Raw genomic sequence first — 10138 nt, 5'->3', positions numbered from 1 at the left:
TCATTATTTTCCAAATGAGGGTCAACATTTGGGAATTTCTGTTCTGCTGGGGCCCCTTCTTCCCCAACTGGGTGCCTCTTTTCCCATTGCTATAAAGCTGCTCTCCTAATCATACCTCGTTCTTCCCCTGAAAATAATGTTCCTAAAATTGCCATCAGTTCTCCCCAGGTATATAAATTAGGCCCGAGGAATTGCTCTAATTGTTCGGCTCGTCCAACCGGATCCTCTATTAAACTTTTCATTTCTTTTGTAAAGACCCTAACTTCACTGCTCGTTAAGGGAGCGTTTACATATCTGATTGTACCTTCCCCAATCGGAACCTCTCGTAAGGGACATAATTTTACATTTTCCAATATCTCTGCCCCTCCTTTACATGTGGTGGCTCGAGTGACTCTTGCCCCCCCCCCCCCCCCCCCCCCCCCCCCCCCGGGTTCTGCATCTTTTAATTCAGAGTCCGTTCCCATTTCTGTGTCTGGACACGGTTCTACTTCGGGAGCTGTAGGCTCGTTCCGGGGAGTAGTATATGGGGGTGGCAAACACGTTAAGGGATCCCATTGTGGCTTCCCTTGTTCATTCTTTTTCTGTTCTTTCCCTGATTCCTCCCTATTCATGGGACATAATTTTACTCCCACGCTCCCTATCCAACAAACCGCATAATCAGACTCTTTTTGACTGTACGCTTCTTTCCGATTGACAAATATATTAAGATCTTGACACAGCCAATCCTCATCGGACCCATATTTGGGCCAAAAAATACCAGGCGCCTTAATATTTTATCTAGTCCAGACAAAACAACAATAGTTTACCATTGTAGCTTTATCTTTCCCCCGCGTCCGGGAGTTGTGTTCCCAATTTCCCAACATTCTCCCCAAAGGACTGTCGGGTGAAATATATTCCCCTTTAACGTTATTTCCAGATCGATCGTTACCCAGCCAACTCCCCGTGCCTCCCATTGTTGCTAATTTAATTAATCTTAACGAGGTCCGGTGTCACCTTCTTCCACACCCCCTTTAGGGTCCTGACTAGACACCTTACTCGTCCAATTAATCTGACCAACTATATGCTTTTTGAGACTTCAACTGTTCTCCATAAATCACTTTTATGTAAGGATAAAAGAGATTAGTTAGAAACTGATAGTAAGGCAGTCATGACCTGTAAAAAGAACAGGAGTTAACATTTTATTTCATTATCTGTAAAATCCTTAACGTTAAGAGAAATCATGTTAAAATTTCCATCGTAGAAATCAGATTCAAAACAGTCCCGGATCTCAAGCTCCAGGGAACAAAGCAGAAACATTCAATCACCAACAAACAAATGTGCATTCAAACCAAATCACACCGGGTTAAACTTTCCAGTTGCTCTTTCTCTCTCTCTCACACACACACACAGACACCGTGTCTCACAGACATTTTGAGCTTTCCGAAACGACTCCTCTAGCTTTTGAATATTCATCTGGACGTCTGGTCATAAGTTAGTTATGAAAGGCATCCTCAGTAGCTCTTCAACTACTAGCCCTTCTGACACTGGCTGTTTTCCATTGACATATGCTTAATTTTATATATCACCAATTCCCCATACTTTTATATGTCCTGACCACCAAGGCAAGACATAAAAGGTCTCTCTTCTGACCTTGGTCTGTGCACAGAGTTACCTGGTCATTTCGGTGCGCCCCGTCCCGCAGCAATTCTTGCAGAAAATACCGTTGCCCCCGGTCACCCGGATATATCCTTTAAGACCTTTCCCTACCCGGGTCCTGTACACAAGAGCTGCTCGACCTAACCCGCCGCGTCTTCCCGCCTTGTTTCCAGGGTCTCCCAGTCCGGATCGTACTCGCCCAAACCGCGAACGACAAGCAAGGGAGTCGGAGATCACCGAAATCGGCGAGGTGCACCTCCACGGTCATCCCAAGAGTGTCGAGCGGTCTGAGTCCTGGATCCCGGAACGAAGCCCCCAATTGTGAGAAACAGAACTCACTCACAAATCAATCAGCCTGAGACAAAGCCTTGGAAACAAGAACAATTTATTACAGTCTTCTAAGTACTGGACGCTTCTGCAATCAAGCAGAAATGCGCGCCAAAACAGAGCATGTTAGCTTTCTTATTCAGTTTACAAATTGCGGAATCACTTTATTGCGGAATCAGTATACTTCAGCTTTATTGTGAAATACCCCTGCTGCTTCATTTTGTGGTCAACTACAACACTTTAAAGTTATTTCCTAGCTTAAAACTATTTTCTTTAAAAGACCCTCTATATTCATTAAAGTCGTAGCCTTATGTATGCTACATGCTACAAGAATTGCGCTTCCCTTCCCCCTACTATACCCCCTCATCCATCTGCAAAAGCAACATTTCTAATCTCCCACAGAAAGAGGGATAGGGATGTAAGGCAGGATTTCAGGGAGCTAGGGTGGAAGCTGAGGGCTAGAACAAACAGAGTGGTTATCTCTGGTTTGTTACCCATGCCACGTGATAGCAAAGCAAGGAATAGGGAGATATATCAGCTGAACACGTGGCTGCAAGGATGGTGCAGGAGGGAGGGTTTCAGGTTTTTGGATAATTGGGGCTCATTCTGGGGAAGGTGGGACTTGTACAAACAGGACAGTCTTCACTTGAACCAGAGGGGTACTAATATCCTGGGTGGGAAATTTGCTGGTGCTATTCGGGTGGGTTTAAACTAGCTCAGCAGGGGGATGGGAACCGGGGGGTGTAGCTGCAATGCACAGGAGAATGAGAGTAGGAAGGACAGGGACTGGATTTCAGGGTCACAGGAATGTGCTGGCAGACAGTGAAGTGATTTGAAGTGTGTCTCCTTCAACGCCAGAGTATCCGCAATAAGGTAGGTGAGCTTGCAGCACGGCTAGGTAACTGGGACTTGGATGTTGTGGCCATTTCGGAGACATGGAGAGAGCAGGGTGAGGAATGGATGTTGCAGGTTCCAGGGTTTTGATCTTTCATTCAGAACAGCCAAGGCGGTAAAAGAGGGAGAGGCGTGGCCTTGTTAGTCAAGGATAGTATAACGGTGGCTGACAGAACTTTTGATGAGGACTCATCTACTCAGGTAATGTGGGCTGAGGTTAGAAACAGGAGAGGAGAGGTCAGAAACAGGAGAGGAGAGGTCACACTGCTTGGAGTTTTTTTATAGGCCTCCGCAGAGTTCCAGGGAGGTGGAAGAGGGGATTAGCAAAATTATTCTGGGTAGGAGTGAAAGGAACAGGGTGGTCATTATGGGGGACTTTAACTTCCCCAACATTGACGGGAAATGCTTTCACTCTAGTACGTCGTATGGATCAGTTTTTGTCCAGTGTGCGCAGGAGGGCTTTCTGACACAGTATGTCGAAGACCGACAAGAGGGGAGGTCACTCTGGATCTGGTGCTTGGCAAATGAACCAGGCCAGATGTTTGATTTAGTGGAAGGTGAACACTTTGGAGAGAGTGACCATAATTCAGTTAGGTTTCATTTAGCGATGTAAAGGGATAGGAACATGCCGCAGGTCAAGAGTTATCGATGGGGCAAGGGCAATTATAATGCAATTAGGCAAGACTTAGGATGTATAGAATAGGGTAGCAAAATGCAGGGAATGGGAACAATTGAAATGTGGAGCTGGTTTAAGGAACAGATATAGTGTGTCCTTGATAGGTATGTCCCTGTCAGGCAGGGAGGAAGTGATAAGGTAAGGGGACCGTGGTTTACAACAGAAAATGCATCTCTTGTTACAAAGAAGGAGGCTTATGTGTTGATGAGGCAAGATGGTTCAGATAAGGCGATGGAGAGTCACAGATGAGCTAGGAAGGATTTAAAGAGAGAGTTAAGAGCAAAGAGAGGACATGAGCAGTCTTTAACAAATAGAATAAAGGAGAACCCTAAAGCTTTCTATAGGTATGTGAGGAATAAAAGGATGATTAGGGTAGGAATAGGGCTAATCAAAGACAGAAGTGGGAAGTTGAATGTGGGCCCTGTGGAGATTGGAGAGGTGTTAATGAATATCTCTCATCGGTCTTCACTCAGGAAAAGGAGAATATTGTAGAGGAGAAGAATGAGGTACGAGATATTAGACTCGAAAGGATCGAGGTTAGTTGCACACAGGTGTTATCAATTCTAGAAGGAGTGAAAGTAGACAAGTGCCCTGAGCCCAATGGGATTTATCCGAGGTTTCTCTGGGAAGCGAGGGAGGAGATAGCAGAGCCTTTGGCTTTGATATTTGAGTTGTTATTGTCTACAGGCGTAGTACCAGAGTGGAGGATTGCAAATGTTGTTCAAGAAGGGCAGCAGAGATGACCCAGGTAATTATAGACCAGTGAGCCTTACTTCTGTTGAAGGAAAGCTTTTGGAAAGGAATATTAGAGATCGGATTTAAAATCATCTAGCAAGCAACAATTTGATTTCAGATAGTCAACATGGTTTCATCAAGGGCAGATGGTGGCTCACAAACCTTATTGAGTTTTTTGAGAAGGTGACCAAGCATGTAGATGAGGATAGGGCAGTTGACATGGTGTACATGGACCTCCATAAAGGTTCCACATGGTAGGATGTTGGAGAAAATGCAGAGGCATGGGATTGAGGGTGATTTAGCAGTTTGGATTAGAAACTGGCATTCTGAAAGAAGGCAGCGAGTGGTGGTTTATGGAAAATATTCAGCCTGGAGTCCGGTTACTAGTGGTGTGCCACAAGGATATGTTTTGGGACTACTGCGGTTTGTCATTTTTAAAATTACTTAGGTGCAGGCAGAGGTGGATGGATTAGCAGAATTGGGCTGATAGGTGGCAAATGGAGTTCAATGCAGCTAAATGTGAGGTGATTCACTTTGGAAAGAATAACAGGAAGCCAGTGATCTTGGAGTCCATGTGCATAGATCCCTGAAAGTTGCCACTCAGGTGGATAGTGCTGTGAAGAAGGCATACAGTGTGTTAGGTTTCGTTCGTAGAGGGATTGAGTTCCGGGGAACCGCAATATCACGCTGCAACTATACAAAACGCTTGGAATATTGTGTATAGTTCTGGCCCCCATATTTCAGGAAGGATGTGGGAAGCATTGGAAACGGTGCAGAAGAGATTTACCAGGTTGTTGCCTGGTCTGGAGGGAGGGTCTTATGAGGAAAGGCTGAGAGACTTGGGTCCGTTCTCATTGGAAAGAAGGAGGCTAAGAGGTGATTTGATAGAGACATATAAGATGATCAGAGGATTAGATAGGGTAGACAGTGAAAGACTCTTTCCTAGGATAGTGACGTCAGCTTGTACGAGGGGGCAGAACTACAAATTGAAGGGTGATAGATTTAAGACAGATGTCAGAGGCAAGTTCTTTATGCAGAGAGTGGTAAGGGCGTGGAATGCCCTACCTGCTAAGGTAGTCAACTCAGCCACATTAGGGAGATTTAAACAATCCTTCGGTAAGCGCATGGTTGATTTTGGGATAGTGTCAGGGAACGAGCTGAGAATAGTTCACAGGTTGCGTAATATCGAGGGCTGAAGGGCCTGTTGTGCGCTGTATTGTTCTATGTTCTTTGTTCTATGTTCTAAACTTAGTGCAGGAGACTGAAAGAAATGAGCAGCTTTAAAACAAAAACCTCTTGGAGCTCAAAGCTTTCAATGAGAGTCTGAGCCCAGTGGTAAGTTCAGGTAACCTTTATTGCAACCCAACTTTGTTACAACTTCAGATCCCCCCCAGCAAAAAGGCAAAGAAAAAGCAGTTGCTTTTTGAGCACCTCAAGGTCAAAGTGCACACCACACCTCCCCTGTCCCACCCCCCCCTCACTGTCTTGACTATTGGCCAGCACCAAGTTGTTCCTTTGTAATCGGATCCTTGGTAAAACCGTAACCCGGAGGAAGTATTGCCTCATCAGCAATTTCAACCCATACCTTGTCTCCAAGTAAGTTTCTCCCCGCTCATTTGCCAGGAAGGGGCAGTGTAGTGTCAACCAGACTGCTGTGGGTCTGGAGTCACGTGTAGGGCAGACCGGGTAAAGGATGCAGCTGGAACGACTGAGTGAATCCTTTCCCACAATGGTGGTTCCCTTCCCTGACAAGGGAGAGTGTGAATCAGATGGGGGCTTTCTCCCCCACACCACCCCCTCCCTGAAACGGTCTCATCGTTAGATTCCGAACTCCACATTTCTGACCGAATGCCAATTCTGCCATCTGTCGTGGGGGGATTCAAACCCGGGAGTCACCAGAACCGGGTTGATAGTCCAATCGATAATAGCTCTCGGCTGTCACTTCTTCAATCCCCCTGCGATGGCACGTGAACTCGCTGGTGTTTCCGCAGGTTGGAGGAGTAGGTGAAGCCCTTCCCGCACTTAGAGCAGGTGAACGGCCTCTCTCCGGTGTGGATCCGCTGGTGCCTCAGCAGGGTGGAGACCTGGGTAAAGGCCTTCCCGCACTCTAGGCAGCTGAAGGGCCTCTCCCCCGTGTGGACCCGCCGGTGGGTCAACAGGTGGGAGGAATACCTGAAGCCCTTCCTGCACTCGGGGCAGCTGAAGGGCCTCTCCCCCGTGTGGACCCGCTGGTGGGCTAGCAGGGTGGAGGAATTCCTGAAGGCCTTCCCGCACTCGGGGCAGCTGAAGGGCCTCTCCCCCATGTGGACCCGCTGGTGCCTCAGCAGGGTGGAGACCTGGGTAAAGGCCTTCCCGCACTCTGGGCAGCTAAAGGGCCTCTCCCGGTGTGGACCCGCTGGTGGGTCTGGAGGTTGAAGGAGCAGGTGAAGCCCTTCCCGCACTGAGAGCAGGTGAACGGCCTCTCCCCCGTGTGGATACGCTGGTGGGTCATCAGGGAGGAGACGTGGGTAAAGGCCTTCCCGCACTGAGAGCAGCTGAAGGGTCTCTCTCCTGTGTGGATCCGCTGGTGGCTCTGCAGGGTGGAGGAGCAGGTGAAGCCCTTCCCGCACCGAGAGCAGGTGAACGGCCCCTCCCCGGTGTGGACATGCTGGTGCCTCAACAGGGCGCAGGAATTGCTGAAGGCCTTCCCACACTTGGGGCAGCTGAAGGGCCTCTCCCCCGTGTGGATACGCTGGTGGATCCGCAGATTGGAGGAGCAGGTGAAGCCCTTCCCGCACTGAGAGCAGGTGAACGGCATCTCCCCCGTGTGGACATGCTGGTGGGTCAGCAGGGTGGAGGAATTGCTGAAGGCCTTCCCGCACTCGGGACAGCTGAAAGGCCTTTCCCCCGTATGGACCCGCTTGTGCCTCAGCAGGGTGGAGGCCTGAGTAAAGGCCTTCCCGCACTCTGGGCAGCTGAAGGGCCTCTCCCCCGTGTGGACCCGCTGGTGGGCCAACAGGTAAGAGGAATGTCTGAAGGCTTTCCCGCAGTCGGTGCAGGGGAATGGCCTCTCCCCAGTGTGACTGCGCCGATGAGTCTCCAGGGCAGACGGGACACGGAAGCCTTTCCCACAGTCGCCACACTTCCACGGTTTCTCCACGGGGCGGGATTCCTCGGGTTTCTCCATGGCCACAGCATAAGCTGCACACAAACACGTTTAGAGCCCCTCCGTGCCGTGAAATCCCCTTTCCAGGCCGTATAACTGTTTCCTGCTCCACACACAGTGCGCGGCAACAGTGGGGGCTCTCGTCCAGTCCCACTGATGCTGAAAACGTCCTCAAACAGGAACCAAAAAGCGTTGATCCCTCTCACAGAAATCACAGTCAAAAATCGTTGCGGTCCTGATGGATTGAGTGACTGTCAGACATTGACATCAAAGTGAAGACTGAAGACGCTGGAGAGTCAGTCAAAAAATGTGGCGCTGGAAAAGCACAGCAGGTCAGGCAGCATCCGAGGAGCAGGAGAGTCAATGTTTCGGGCATAAGCCCTTCATCTGTTGATTTTGAAACTTCAGTCTTCAGATTTTCAAATACTCTGTAAAAAGAGATTACAAAAGCCATCACTATCAGTGCAGGGTAGAAATTCAGAACAAGCAATTCTATTTTCTGTGGAATATTCTTTTGTTGTTCCACAAAATTGAAAGCACCATCCCACTCTCTCTCCCCCTCTGTTCTCACTCAGCTCTAACTAATTCCCCTGAAGGTGCTGATTCAGGATCTTACAGGGGCAGAAAAAGCAAAAACATCAATACTGACATCTCTCTGAACTTTGGATACATCCACCTGAAAGTTAATATCTTTCACAACACTGGGATCCTGCTGAGAGTGAGCAGGTCTGATTTTGGGAAGCAAAACAAAAGTGTCAATTCAGGGTGAACCTGCAATGCAGATTCTTGAGGAAGGAACAGACACAAAATGGTTAATGACCCCGAGAAGGTGGAAGCAAAATGAGACATCAAGGCATTAACACCGACACACTTCAGTCAAACTCTTCTGCTCCCAGTCAGGGCAAAACATGCTCTGAAAGTCCAGCCTTCACAACCACACTTCTGCTTCCACTGAAGACAATTAGAGTCACACAGCACGGAAACAGTCCCTTTGGCCCAACCTGCCCAGATATCCTAAATTAATCTAGTCACGTTTGCCATCACTTAGCCTCTATCTGGGCCGGATGCTGGCAGCTGGGACTAAATTGGGTTGGCTATCTTGTCAGCAAGGACGAGTTGGACCAAAGGGTCTCTTTCTGTGCTGTACATCTCTATGACTCCAGTTGCATTTGCCATCACTTGGCCCTGACCCATCTGAACCCTTCATATTCAGATGCCAGTCCAGGAGCCTTTTAACTTGTCATCGTACCAGCACCCACCACTTCCTCTGGCAGCTCACGCCATCGTTCAAGCGACTCCACGTTGAAAGCGTCTGATCTGGTGCACCAGATGACATCAAGATAATCTTGGAGCGTTTCAGATCGCATCGATACTCAGTCAGGTTTCCCGATCAGGATGTTGTACGTGATCAAACAGGTTAGTGGGTAGGCGATCCCCCACATCTTAGTTCAAGTATCTCTACGAGAACTCCCTTGCTGGAGGGTCCCTTGGAGACACTTCAACTGGACTTCATTGAGTTGGAGAAATGAGTTGAGTTGCTATAAATGTGTTTTGCTTATTGCTGATGTCTTTTCGAAGTGCATTGAAGCCTACCCTCCTCCTAACGCTACTGCTGAGACTGTGGTGAAGATTTTGTTTAAGGAAATAATTCCCTGCTTCAGTATACTTGCGTGCATTAGCTCGGTCAATGGACCAACTTTGTAGGTAATATTAACGGAGTGGCAACATTCACAGCCGTTTTAGTGCTGAGGCTGTTGAATCCCGTAGAAACTCTTAGTGCTGATCTGCTATGGATTGAAAAGAATTGCATTTTGGGACTTTATGATGATATTGAGTAACCATTACTGGTTATTAAATACAAACTCTTTAAAAGGAAATATTGATAATGCTTTACCTTCCTTACTGCAGCCGAAGCTCCAGCGGAGGAAACAGGCCACGGCACACTTCCGGCTTCGGGGGTGGCCACGCCCCCTGGCTCTGGTCCCGCCCCCTCCTCCGCCAAATCGGCACATAAACCCCGCGGAGAAAGTGAGGTCTGCAGATGCTGGAGATCAAAGTTGAAACTTTATTGCTGGAACAGCACAGCAGGTCAGGCAGCATCCAGGGAACAGGAGATTCGACGTTTCGGGCACAGGCCCTTCTTCAGGAATCAGGAATTCCTGAAGAAGGGCCTGTGCCCGAAACGTCGAATCTCCTGTTCCCTGGATGCTGCCTGACCTGCTGTGCTGTTCCAGCAATAAAGTTTCAACATAAACCCCGCCCCTTCTGAACGCAGATGGTAAACCCCCGCCCCTTCCGGACGCAGCTCGTAAACCCCGCCCCTTCCGGACACACTCGTTAACCCCGTCCCTTCCGAACGCAGCTCGTAAACCCCGCCCCTTCCGAACGCAGTTCGTTCACCCCGCACTTTGGAACGCTGCATGTAAACCTGCCCCATCGATACCAAGCCACGGCTCTAGGGCACAAACTCCTTTCCAACTCGCGAACCAAACCCCGCGCGAGTCAAACCACGCCCCTGCCCTCACGCGCAACCGCCCACAAAGCCCCGCGCCTCTAGGATAGCCGCCTTGCCCCGCCTACTAGCTCGCGACCATCTCACGAGCACGCCCCGCCCATGTGCTCCGCCCACCCTCCAATCTAAACCCCGCCCCTTATGGTACACCCCGCCCACCCAGGTGTACTTGGAAGCACTGGCTTCTGCAGCGCTGCTTCTTCTGCCGGTAGCT

General features: G+C 49.1%; 1 pseudogene; it reads right to left on the bottom strand.

The window, feature by feature from the left end:
- Window positions 1-6203: 6203 nt before the first annotated feature.
- On the bottom strand, window positions 6204-7433 carry LOC148143772 (uncharacterized; annotated as a pseudogene).
- Between the last annotated feature and the right edge of the window lie 2705 nt (window positions 7434-10138).

This window comes from Chiloscyllium plagiosum, unplaced genomic scaffold, assembly GCF_037043375.1.
Source record: "Chiloscyllium plagiosum isolate Xiang-an unplaced genomic scaffold, Cpla_swu_hap1 HiC_scaffold_27, whole genome shotgun sequence".
NCBI classification, from domain to species: Eukaryota; Metazoa; Chordata; class Chondrichthyes; order Orectolobiformes; family Hemiscylliidae; genus Chiloscyllium; species Chiloscyllium plagiosum.
The sequence above is the reverse complement of the archived record's forward strand: the minus strand, read 5'-3'. Positions and strand labels throughout refer to the sequence as shown.